The 13749-nt window shown below is 39.5% G+C and overlaps 1 protein-coding gene across 1 annotated transcript in view; it reads left to right on the top strand.

The window, feature by feature from the left end:
- The window catches only part of DOP1B (DOP1 leucine zipper like protein B), a 593629-nt gene that overhangs the window by 423213 nt on the left and 156667 nt on the right, over window positions 1-13749 (top strand). The window lies entirely within an intron of this gene.

Genomic DNA, 13749 nt, shown 5'->3' with positions numbered 1-13749 from the left:
TCCCATTTACTAGTGTTACATGCACTCTCGTTTATTACTGTTTACTAGTGTTACATGCACTCTCATTTACTAGTGTTACATGCACTCCCATTTACTAGTGTTACATGCACTCTCATTTACTAGTGTTACATGCACTCTCATTTATTCCTATTTACTAGTGTTACATGCACTCCCATTTACTAGTGTTACATCCACTCCCATTTACTTGTGTTACATGCACTCCAATTTATTCCTATTTACTAGTGTTACATGCACTCCCATTTACTTGTGTTACATGCACTCCAATTTATTCCTATTTACTAGTGTTACATGCACTCTCGTTTACTTGTGTTACATGCACTCCCATTTACTGGTGTTACATTCACTCCTATTTACTAGTGTTACATGCACTCTCATTTACTAGTGTTACATGCACTCTTATTTATTCCTATTTACTAGTGTTACATGCACTCTTATTTATTCCTATTTACTAGTGTTACATGCACTCTCATTTATTCCTATTTACTAGTGTTACATGCACTCTCATTTATTCCTATTTACTAGTGTTACATGCACTCCCATTTACTAGTGTTACATGCACTCCCATTTACTAGTGTTACATGCACTCTCGTTTATTACTGTTTACTAGTGTTACATGCACTCTCATTTACTAGTGTTACATGCACTCTCGTTTATTCCTATTTACTAGTGTTACATGCACTCTCATTTATTCCTATTTACTAGTGTTACATGCACTCTTTTTTACTGGTGTTACATGCACTCCCCATTTACTAGTGTTACATGCACTCCCATTTACTAGTGTTACATGCACTCCCATTTACTAGTGTTACATGCACTCCCATTTACTAGTGTTACATGCACTCTCGTTTATTACTGTTTACTAGTGTTACATGCACTCTCATTTACTAGTGTTACATGCACTCTCGTTTATTCCTATTTACTAGTGTTACATGCACTCTCATTTATTCCTATTTACTAGTGTTACATGCACTCTTTTTTACTGGTGTTACATGCACTCTCATTTACTGGTGTTACATGCACTCTCATTTACTGGTGTTACATGCACTCCCATTTACTGGTGTTACATGCACTCTCATTTACTGGTGTTACATGCACTCTCATTTACTGGTCTTACATGCACTCCCATTTACTGGTGTTACATGCACTCCCTTTTACTAGTGTTAAATGCACTCCTATTTACTAGTGTTACATGCACTCCTATTTACTAGTGTTACATGCACTCCTATTTACTAGTGTTACATGCACTCCCATTTACTAGTGTTACATGCACTCCCATTTACTGGTGTTACATGCACTCCCATTTACTAGTGTTACATGCACTCCTATTTACTAGTGTTACATGCACTCCCATTTACTGGTGTTACATGCACTCTCATTTACTAGTGTTACATGCACTCCTATTTACTAGTGTTACACGCACTCTCATTTACTAGTGTTACATGCACTCCTATTTACTAGTGTTACATGCACTCCCATTTACTAGTGTTACACGCACTCTCATTTACTAGTGTTACATGCACTCCTATTTACTAGTGTTACATGCACTCCCATTTACTGGTGTTACATGCACTCCCTTTTACTAGTGTTAAATGCACTCCCATTTACTAGTGTTACACGCACTCCCATTTACTGGTGTTACATGCACTCTCATTTACTAGTGTTACATGCACTCCCATTTACTAGTGTTACACGCACTCCCATTTACTGGTGTTACATGCACTCCCCATTTACTGGTGTTACATGCACTCCCCATTTACTAGTGTTACATGCACTCCCATTTACTAGTGTTACATGCACTCCCCATTTACTAGTGTTACATGCACTCCCATTTACTAGTGTTACATGCACTCCCCATTTACTAGTGTTACATGCACTCCCATTTACTAGTGTTACATGCACTCCCCATTTACTAGTGTTACATGCACTCCCCATTTACTAGTGTTACATGCACTCCCCATTTACTAGTGTTACATGCACTCCCATTTACTAGTGTTACATGCACTCCCATTTACTAGTGTTACATGCACTCCCATTTACTGGTGTTACATGCACTCCCTTTTACTAGTGTTAAATGCACTCCTATTTACTAGTGTTACACGCACTCCCATTTACTGGTGTTACATGCACTCCCATTTACTGGTGTTACATGCACTCCCATTTACTGGTGTTACATGCACTCCCATTTACTGTGTTACATGCACTCTCATTTACTGGTGTTACATGCACTCCCATTTACTGTGTTACATGCACTCCCATTTACTGTGTTACATGCACTCCCATTTACTAGTGTTACATGCACTCCCATTTACTGGTGTTACATGCACTCTCATTTACTGTGTTACATGCACTCCCATTTACTAATGTTACATGCACTCTCATTTACTAGTGTTACATGCACTCCCCATTTACTAGTGTTACATGCACTCTCATTTACTTGTGTTACATGCACTCCTATTTACTAGTGTTACATGCACTCCTATTTACTAGTGTTACATGCACTCCCATTTACTAGTGTTACATGCACTCTCATTTACTAGTGTTACATGCACTCTCATTAACTAGTGTTACATGCACTCCCATTTACTGTGTTACATGCACTCTCATTTACTAGTGTTACATGCATTCTCATTTACTAGTGTTACATGCACTCCTATTTACTAGTGTTACATGCACTCTCATTTATTCCTATTTACTAGTGTTACATGCACTCTCATTTACTGGTGTTGCTTGCACTCCCATTTACTGGTGTTACATGCACTCACATTTACTGGTGTTACATGCACTCCCATTTACTAGTGTTACATGCACTCCTATTTACTAGTGTGACATGCACTCTCATTTACTAGTGTTACATGCACTCTCATTTACTAGTGTTACATGCACTTTCATTTACTAGTGTTACATGCACTCCCATTTACTGTGTTACATGCACTCCCATTTACTGTGTTACATGCACTCCCATTTACTAGTGTTACATGCACTCCCATTTACTGGTGTTACATGCACTCTCATTTACTGTGTTACATGCACTCTCATTTACTAGTGTTACATGCACTCCCATTTACTAGTGTTACATGCACTCCCATTTACTAGTGTTACATGCACTCCCATTAACTAGTGTTACATGCACTCCCATTTACTAGTGTTACATGCACTCCCATATACTAGTGTTACATGCACTCCCCATTTACTAGTGTTACATGCACTCCCTTTTACTAGTGTTACATGCACTCCCATTTACTGGTGTTACATGCACTCCCCATATACTAGTGTTACATGCACTCCCCATATACTAGTGTTACATGCACTCCCCATTTACTAGTGTTACATGCACTCCCCATTTACTAGTGTTACATGCACTCCCCATTTACTAGTGTTACATGCACTCCCCATTTACTAGTGTTACATGCACTCCCCATTTACTAGTGTTACATGCACTCCCCATTTACTAGTGTTACATGCACTCCCCATTTACTAGTGTTACATGCACTCCCCATTTACTAGTGTTACATGCACTCCCCATTTACTAGTGTCACATGCACTCCCTTTTACTAGTGTTACATGCACTCCCCATTTACTAGTGTTACATGCACTCCCCATTTACTAGTGTTACATGCACTCCCCATTTACTAGTGTTACATGCACTCCCCATTTACTAGTGTTACATGCACTCCCTTTTACTAGTGTTACATGCACTCCCCATTTACTAGTGTTACATGCACTCCCCATTTACTAGTGTTACATGCACTCCCCATTTACTAGTGTTACATGCACTCCCCATTTACTAGTGTTACATGCACTCCCCATTTACTAGTGTTACATGCACTCCCCATTTACTAGTGTTACATGCACTCCCCATTTACTAGTGTTACATGCACTCCCCATTTACTAGTGTTACATGCACTCCCATTTACTAGTGTTACATGCACTCCCCATTTACTAGTGTTACATGCACTCCCCATTTACTAGTGTTACATGCACTCCCCATTTACTAGTGTTACATGCACTCCCCATTTACTAGTGTTACATGCACTCCCCATTTACTAGTGTTACATGCACTCCCTTTTACTAGTGTTACATGCACTCCCCATTTACTAGTGTTACATGCACTCCCCATTTACTAGTGTTACATGCACTCCCCATTTACTAGTGTTACATGCACTCCCCATTTACTAGTGTTACATGCACTCCCATTTACTGGTGTTACATGCACTCTCATTTACTGTGTTACATGCACTCTCATTTACTAGTGTTACATGCACTCCCATTTACTAGTGTTACATGCACTCCCATTTACTAGTGTTACATGCACTCCCCATTTACTAGTGTTACATGCACTCCCCATTTACTAGTGTTACATGCACTCTCATTTACTAGTGTTACATGCACTCCCCATTTACTAGTGTTACATGCACTCTCATTTACTAGTGTTACATGCACTCTCATTAACTAGTGTTACATGCACTCCCATTTACTGTCTTACATGCACTCTCATTTACTATTGTTACGTGCATTCTCATTTACTAGTGTTACATGCACTCCTATTTACTAGTATTACATGCACTCCCCATTTACTAGTGTTACATGCACTCCCCATATACTAGTGTTACATGCACTCTCATTTATTCCTATTTACTAGTGTTACATGCACTCTCATTTACTGGTGTTGCTTGCACTCCCATTTACTGGTGTTACATGCACTCCCCATTTACTAGTGTTACATGCACTCTCATTTATTCCTATTTACTAGTGTTACATGCACTCTCATTTACTGGTGTGACATGCACTCCCATTTACTAGTGTTACATGCACTCTCATTTATTCCTATTTACTAGTGTTACATGCACTCTCATTTACTGGTGTTACATGCACTCCCATTTACTGGTGTGACATGCACTCCCATTTACTAGTGTGACATGCACTCCCATTTACTGGTGTTACATGCACTCTCATTTACTGGTGTTACATGCACTCTCATTTACTGTGTTACATGCACTCCCATTTACTGGTGTTGCATGCACTCCCATTTACTGGTGTTACATGCACTCCCATTTACTGGTGTTACATGCACTCCCATTTACTGGTGTTACATGCACTCCCATTTACTGGTGTTACATGCACTCCCATTTACTGGTGTTACATGCACTCCCATTTACTAGTGTTACATGCACTCCCATATACTAGTGTTACATGCACTCCCCATTTACTAGTGTTACATGCACTCCCTTTTACTAGTGTTACATGCACACCCATTTACTGGTGTTACATGCACTCCTATTTACTAGTGTTACATGCACTCCCCATTTACTAGTGTTACATGCACTCCCCATTTACTAGTGTTACATGCACTTCCTTTTACTAGTGTTACATGCACTCCCTTTTACTAGTGTTACATGCACTCCCCATTTACTAGTGTTACATGCACTCCCCATTTACTAGTGTTACATGCACTCCCTTTTACTAGTGTTACATGCACTCCCCATTTACTAGTGTTACATGCACTCCCCATTTACTAGTGTTACATGCACTCCCCATTTACTAGTATTACATGCACTCCCCATTTACTAGTGTTACATGCACTCCCCATTTACTAGTGTTACATGCACTCCCCATTTACTAGTGTTACATGCACTCCCATTTACTAGTGTTACATGCACTCCCCATTTACTAGTGTTATATGCACTCCCCATTTACTAGTGTTACATGCACTCCCCATTTACTAGTGTTACATGCACTCCCCATTTACTAGTGTTACATGCACTCCCCATTTACTAGTGTTACATGCACTCCCCATTTACTAGTGTTACATGCACTCCCCATTTACTAGTGTTACATGCACTCCCCATTTACTAGTGTTACATGCACTCCCTTTTACTAGTGTTACATGCACTCCCCATTTACTAGTGTTACATGCACTCCCCATTTACTAGTGTTACATGCACTCCCCATTTACTAGTGTTACATGCACTCCCCATTTACTAGTGTTACATGCACTCCCGATTTACTAGTGTTACATGCACTCCCTTTTACTAGTGTTACATGCACTCCCCATTTACTAGTGTTACATGCACTCCCCATTTACTAGTGTTACATGCACTCTCATTTACTAGTGTTACATGCACTCTCATTAACTAGTGTTACATGCACTCCCATTTACTGTGTTACATGCACTCTCATTTACTATTGTTACGTGCATTCTCATTTACTAGTGTTACGTGCACTCCTATTTACTAGTGTTAAATGCACTCTCATTTATTCCTATTTACTAGTGTTACATGCACTCTCATTTACTGGTGTTGCTTGCACTCCCATTTACTGGTGTTACATGCACTCCCATTTACTGGTGTGACATGCACTCCCATTTACTAGTGTTACATGCACTCCCATTTACTAGTGTTACATGCACTCTCATTTATTCCTATTTACTAGTGTTACATGCACTCTCATTTACTGGTGTTGCTTGCACTCCCATTTACTGGTGTTACATGCACTCCCCATTTACTAGTGTTACATGCACTCTCATTTATTCCTATTTACTAGTGTTACATGCACTCTCATTTACTGGTGTTGCTTGCACTCCCATTTACTGGTGTTACATGCACTCCCATTTACTGGTGTGACATGCACTCCCATTTACTAGTGTGACATGCACTCCCATTTACTGGTGTTACATGCACTCTCATTTACTGTGTTACATGCACTCCCATTTACTGGTGTGACATGCACTCCCATTTACTGGTGTGACATGCACTCCCATTTACTAGTGTGACATGCACTCCCATTTACTAGTGTGACATGCACTCCCATTTACTAGTGTGACATGCACTCTCATTTACTGGTGTTACATGCACTCTCATTTACTGTGTTACATGCACTCTCATTTACTTTGTTACATGCACTCTCATTTACTTTGTTACATGCACTCTCATTTACTGTGTTACATGCACTCTCATTTACTGTTGTTGCATGCACTCCCATTTACTGGTGTTGCATGCACTCCCATTTACTGGTGTTACATGCACTCCCATTTACTGGTGTTACATGCACTCCCATTTACTGGTGTTACATGCACTCCCATTTACTGGTGTTACATGCACTCCCATTTACTGGTGTTACATGCACTCCCATTTACTGGTGTTACATGCACTCACATTTACTGGTGTTACATGCACTCTCATTTACTGGTGTGACATGCACTCCCATTTACTAGTGTTACATGCACTCTCATTTATTCCTATTTACTAGTGTTACATGCACTCTCATTTACTGGTGTTGCTTGCACTCCCATTTACTGGTGTTACATGCACTCCCATTTACTGGTGTGACATGCACTCCCATTTACTAGTGTGACATGCACTCCCATTTACTGGTGTTACATGCACTCTCATTTACTGTGTTACATGCACTCTCATTTACTTTGTTACATGCACTCTCATTTACTGTGTTACATGCACTCTCATTTACTGGTGTTGCATGCACTCCCATTTACTGGTGTTGCATGCACTCCCATTTACTGGTGTTACATGCACTCCCATTTACTGGTGTTACATGCACTCCCATTTACTGGTGTTACATGCACTCCCATTTACTGGTGTTACATGCACTCCCATTTACTGGTGTTACATGCACTCCCATTTACTAGTGTTACATGCACTCCCATATACTAGTGTTACATGCACTCCCCATTTACTAGTGTTACATGCACTCCCTTTTACTAGTGTTACATGCACTCCCCATATACTAGTGTTACATGCACTCCCCATATACTAGTGTTACATGCACTCCCCATTTACTAGTGTTACATGCACTCCCCATTTACTAGTGTTACATGCACTCCCCATTTACTAGTGTTACATGCACTCCCCATTTACTAGTGTTACATGCACTCCCCATTTACTAGTGTTACATGCACTCCCATTTACTAGTGTTACATGCACTCCCTTTTACTAGTGTTACATGCACTCCCCATTTACTAGTGTTACATGCACTCCCCATTTACTAGTGTTACATGCACTCCCTTTTACTAGTGTTACATGCACTCCCCATTTACTAGTGTTACATGCACTCCCCATTTACTAGTGTTACATGCACTCCCCATTTACTAGTGTTACATGCACTCCCCATTTACTAGTGTTACATGCACTCCCCATTTACTAGTGTTACATGCACTCCCCATTTACTAGTGTTACATGCACTCCCTTTTACTAGTGTTACATGCACTCCCCATTTACTAGTGTTGCATGCACTCCCCATTTACTAGTGTTACATGCACTCCCTTTTACTAGTGTTACATGCACTCCCCATTTACTAGTGTTGCATGCACTCCCCATTTACTGGTGTTACATGCACTCCCCATTTACTAGTATTACATGCACTCCCCATTTACTAGTGTTACATGCTCTCCCCATTTACTAGTGTTACATGCACTCCCCATTTACTAGTGTTACATGCACTCCCCATTTACTAGTGTTACATGCACTCCCCATTTACTAGTGTTACATGCACTCCCCATTTACTAGTGTTACATGCACTCCTATTTACTAGTGTTACATGCACTCCTATTTACTAGTGTTACATGCACTCCCCATTTACTAGTGTTACATGCACTCCTATTTACTAGTGTTACATGCACTCCTATTTACTAGTGTTACATGCACTCCCATTTACTAGTGTTACATGCACTTCCCATTTACTAGTGTTACATGCACTCCCATTTACTAGTGTTACATGCACTCCCATTTACTAGTGTTACATGCACTCCCATTTACTAGTGTTACATGCACTCCCATTTACTAGTGTTACATGCACTCCTATTTACTAGTGTTACATGCACTCCCCATTTACTAGTGTTGCATGCACTCCCCATTTACTAGTGTTGCATGCACTCCCCATTTACTGGTGTTACATGCACTCCCCATTTACTAGTATTACATGCACTCCCCATTTACTAGTGTTACATGCTCTCCCCATTTACTAGTGTTACATGCACTCCCCATTTACTAGTGTTACATGCACTCCCCATTTACTAGTGTTACATGCACTCCCCATTTACTAGTGTTACATGCACTCCCCATTTACTAGTGTTACATGCACTCCTATTTACTAGTGTTACATGCACTCCTATTTACTAGTGTTACATGCACTCCCCATTTACTAGTGTTACATGCACTCCTATTTACTAGTGTTACATGCACTCCTATTTACTAGTGTTACATGCACTCCCATTTACTAGTGTTACATGCACTTCCCATTTACTAGTGTTACATGCACTCCCATTTACTAGTGTTACATGCACTCCCATTTACTAGTGTTACATGCACTCCCATTTACTAGTGTTACATGCACTCCCATTTACTAGTGTTACATGCACTCCTATTTACTAGTGTTACATGCACTCCCATTTACTAGTGTTACATGCACTCCCATTTACTAGTGTTACATGCACTCCCCATTTACTAGTGTTACATGCACTCCTATTTACTAGTGTTACATGCACTCCTATTTACTAGTGTTACATGCACTTCCCATTTACTAGTGTTACATGCACTTCCCATTTACTAGTGTTACATGCACTCCCTTTTACTAGTGTTACATGCACTCCCTTTTACTAGTGTTACATGCACTCCCATTTACTAGTGTTACATGCACTCCCTTTTACTAGTGTTACATGCACTCCCCATTTACTAGTGTTACATGCACTCCCTATTTACTAGTGTTACATGCATTCTCATTTACTAGTGTTACATGCACTCCTATTTACTAGTGTTACATGCACTCCCTTTTACTAGTGTTACATGCACTCCCTTTTACTAGTGTTACATGCACTCCCATTTACTAGTGTTACATGCACTCCCTTTTACTAGTGTTACATGCACTCCCCATTTACTAGTGTTACATGCACTCCCCATTTACTAGTGTTACATGCATTCTCATTTACTAGTGTTACATGCACTCCTATTTACTAGTGTTACATGCACTCCCTTTTACTAGTGTTACATGCACTCCCCATTTACTAGTGTTACATGCACTTCCCATTTACTAGTGTTACATGCACTCCCATTTACTAGTGTTACATGCACTCCCTTTTACTAGTGTTACATGCACTCCCCATTTACTAGTGTTACATGCACTCCCTTTTACTAGTGTTACATGCACTCCCCATTTACTAGTGTTACATGCACTTCCCATTTACTAGTGTTACATGCACTCCCATTTACTAGTGTTACATGCACTCCCTTTTACTAGTGTTACATGCACTCCCCATTTACTAGTGTTACATGCACTCCCCATTTACTAGTGTTACATGCACTTCCCATTTACTAGTGTTACATGCACTTCCCATTTACTAGTGTTACATGCACTCCCATTTACTAGTGTTACATGCACTCCCTTTTACTAGTGTTACATGCACTCCCCATTTACTAGTGTTACATGCACTCCCCATTTACTAGTGTTACATGCACTCCCCATTTACTAGTATTACATGCACTCCCCATTTACTAGTGTTACATGCACTCCCCATTTACTAGTGTTACATGCACTCCCCATTTACTAGTGTTACATGCACTCCCCATTTACTAGTGTTACATGCACTCCCCATTTACTAGTGTTACATGCACTCCCCATTTACTAGTGTTACATGCACTCCCCATTTACTAGTGTTACATGCACTCCTATTTACTAGTGTTACATGCACTCCCCATTTACTAGTGTTACATGCACTCCCATTTACTAGTGTTACATGCACTCCCCATTTACTAGTGTTACATGCACTCCTATTTACTAGTGTTACATGCACTCCTATTTACTAGTGTTACATGCACTCCCATTTACTGGTGTTACATGCACTCCCATTTACTAGTGTTACATGCACTCCCCATTTACTAGTGTTACATGCACTCCCCATTTACTAGTGTTACATGCACTCCCCATTTACTAGTGTTACATGCACTCCTATTTACTAGTGTTACATGCACTCCTATTTACTAATGTTACATGCACTCCCATTTACTAGTGTTACATGCACTCCCCATTTACTAGTGTTACATGCACTCCTATTTACTAGTGTTACATGCACTCCCATTTACTAGTGTTACATGCACTTCCCATTTACTAGTGTTACATGCACTCCTATTTACTAGTGTTACATGCACTCCCATTTATTTAATTGCTGCTGCTCACTGTGCTGATGATGGTATGGATTGTGAACATTTAGTAAATGTGTACACAACCCACAGCTGTATGCTCCGCCAGTTGTGTGCATAGTAAAAGGCTTTAACTATAACTGTTATTGCTTTTATTAAAGGGACATTAAACACTTTGAGATGGTAATATAAAATGATAAATCGTATATATAAAACATAGTCTGCAATATACTTTCATTTTTTATTTTGTCCCCTTTTCCTGTAATTCCATTATGAATTTATTAGCTTTTCAGTTCCTGTTAGAATCCATGCTATGTTTGACCATTGGAAAGCGATATATAAGTAATACTAATGTTTCTAATTAGTTTATAAGTTAATTTATAACCTGTAGCCGCCCACGGGCTATAAATTAACTTATGAACTAATTAGAAACATTAGTATTACTTATATATCCCTTTCCAATGGTCAAACTTAACCTGGATGTTTCAAAATCTCTAGTTCATAGTTTTCCTATTACTAGCTGTGAACACCTACACTCTGCCAAACTTATCACATTTCATATGTATAGGAGAACTGCTATTTCTCAGTGTTGCCATTTCCTAATATAGGAGAATGTTTTTAAAGGTTGTTTTTCCCATTTTATTTGTAACTAATAAAAGTTATATTTTAGTAACACAAAACACATTTAGGTTTGTACCGCTTCTCTCTTTTTGTGTATGAAAATTATAGTTACTTTTTTAAGGTAGTTACGTACTGGTGTGACCAAAAGGAAAAATATTTGTGATAGAGTTTATATGCCGCCCTTACTGAACATGTACTTGAATATGTACAAATAGATATTTTTCTCCAACATTGGTGTGTCCGGTCCACGGCGTCATCCTTACTTGTGGGATATTCTCTTCCCCAACAGGAAATGGCAAAGAGTCCCAGCAAAGCTGGTCACATGATCCCTCCTAGGCTCCGCCCACCCCAGTCATTCTCTTTGCCATTGCACAGACAACATCTCCACGGAGATGGTTAAGAGTTTTTTGGTGTTTAAATGTAGTTTTTATTCTTCTATCAAGTGTTTGTTATTTTAAAATAGTGCTGGTATGTACTATTTACTCTGAAACAGAAAAGGATGAAGATTTCTGTTTGTAAGAGGAAGATGATTTTAGCAGACAGTAACTAAAATCGATTGCTGTTTCCACATAGGACTGTTGAGATAAAGTAACTTCAGTTGGGGGAAACAGTTAGCAGACTTTTCTGCTTAAGGTATGACTAGCCATATTTCTAACAAGACTGTGTAATGCTGGAAGGCTGTCATTTCCCCTCATGGGGACCGGTAAGCCATTTTCTTAGTCAAAAACAAACAGAATAAAGGGCTTATTATGGGCTAAAAAACTGGTAGACATTTTTATGGGCTAAATCGATTGCTTTATTTGTGCATATTATTCAAATTTAGGCTAACAATTGACATTTATAATCTTGGGGAACGTTTATAAAACGGCAGGCACTGTATTGGACACCTTTTTCAGTCAGGGGGCCTTTCTAGTCATAGACTGAGCCTCATTTTCGCGCCATTAATGCAAAGTTGTTTTTTGAGAGCAGGGCATGCAGATGCATGTGTGAGGATCTAAGAATCTCTGAAAAAGCTTTTAAAAGGCGTCATTTGGTATCGTATTCCCCTCAGGGCTTGGTTGGGTCTTAGCAAAGACTGTATCTGGGACTGTATAGGGGTTAAATTGAAAAACGGCTCCGGTTCCGTTATTTTAAGGGTTAAAGCTCTGAAATTTGACACTGTGGTGAAAATTTGGTAATTTTTGAACAATTCCTTCATACTTTTTCGCATATTCAGTAATAAAGTGTTTTCTGTTTGAAATTTAAAGTGACAGTAACGGTTTTATTTTAAAACGTTTTTTGTGCATTGTTGACAAGTTTAAGCCTGTTTAACATGTCTGTACCTTCAGATAAGCTATGTTCTATATGTATGAAAGCCAATGTGTCTCCCCATTTAAATTTATGTGATAATTGTGCCATAGCGTCCAAACAAAGTAAGGACAGTACTGCCACAAATAATGATATTGCCCAAGATGATTCCTCAAATGAGGGGAGTAAACATGATACTACATCATCTCCTACTGTGTCTACACCAGTTTTGCCCATGCAGGAGGCCCCTAGTACATCTAGTGCGCCAATACTTATTACCATGCAACAATTAACGGCTGTAATGGATAACTCCATAGCAAATCTTTCTTCTGTTATGTGTGATCAGTCCACGGGTCATCATTACTTCTGGGATATTATCTGCTCCCCCACAGGAAGTGCAAGAGGATTCACCCAGCAGAGTCGCCATACAGCTCCTCCCCTCTACGTCACCTCCAGTCATTCTCTTGCACCCAAAGACTAGATAGGAGGTGTGAGAGGACTATGGTGATTATTCTTAGTTTTTATAACTTCAATCAAAAGTTTGTTATTTTACAATAGCACCGGAGCGTGTTATTACTTCTCTGGCAGAGTTTGAAGAAGAATCTACCAGAGTTTTTCTTATGATTTTAACCGGAGTAGTTAAGATTATATTGCTGTTTCTCGGCCATCTGAGGAG

The sequence above is a fragment of the Bombina bombina genome, chromosome 3 (assembly GCF_027579735.1).
Source record: "Bombina bombina isolate aBomBom1 chromosome 3, aBomBom1.pri, whole genome shotgun sequence".
Lineage (NCBI taxonomy): Eukaryota > Metazoa > Chordata > Amphibia > Anura > Bombinatoridae > Bombina > Bombina bombina.
The sequence above is the reverse complement of the archived record's forward strand: the minus strand, read 5'-3'. Positions and strand labels throughout refer to the sequence as shown.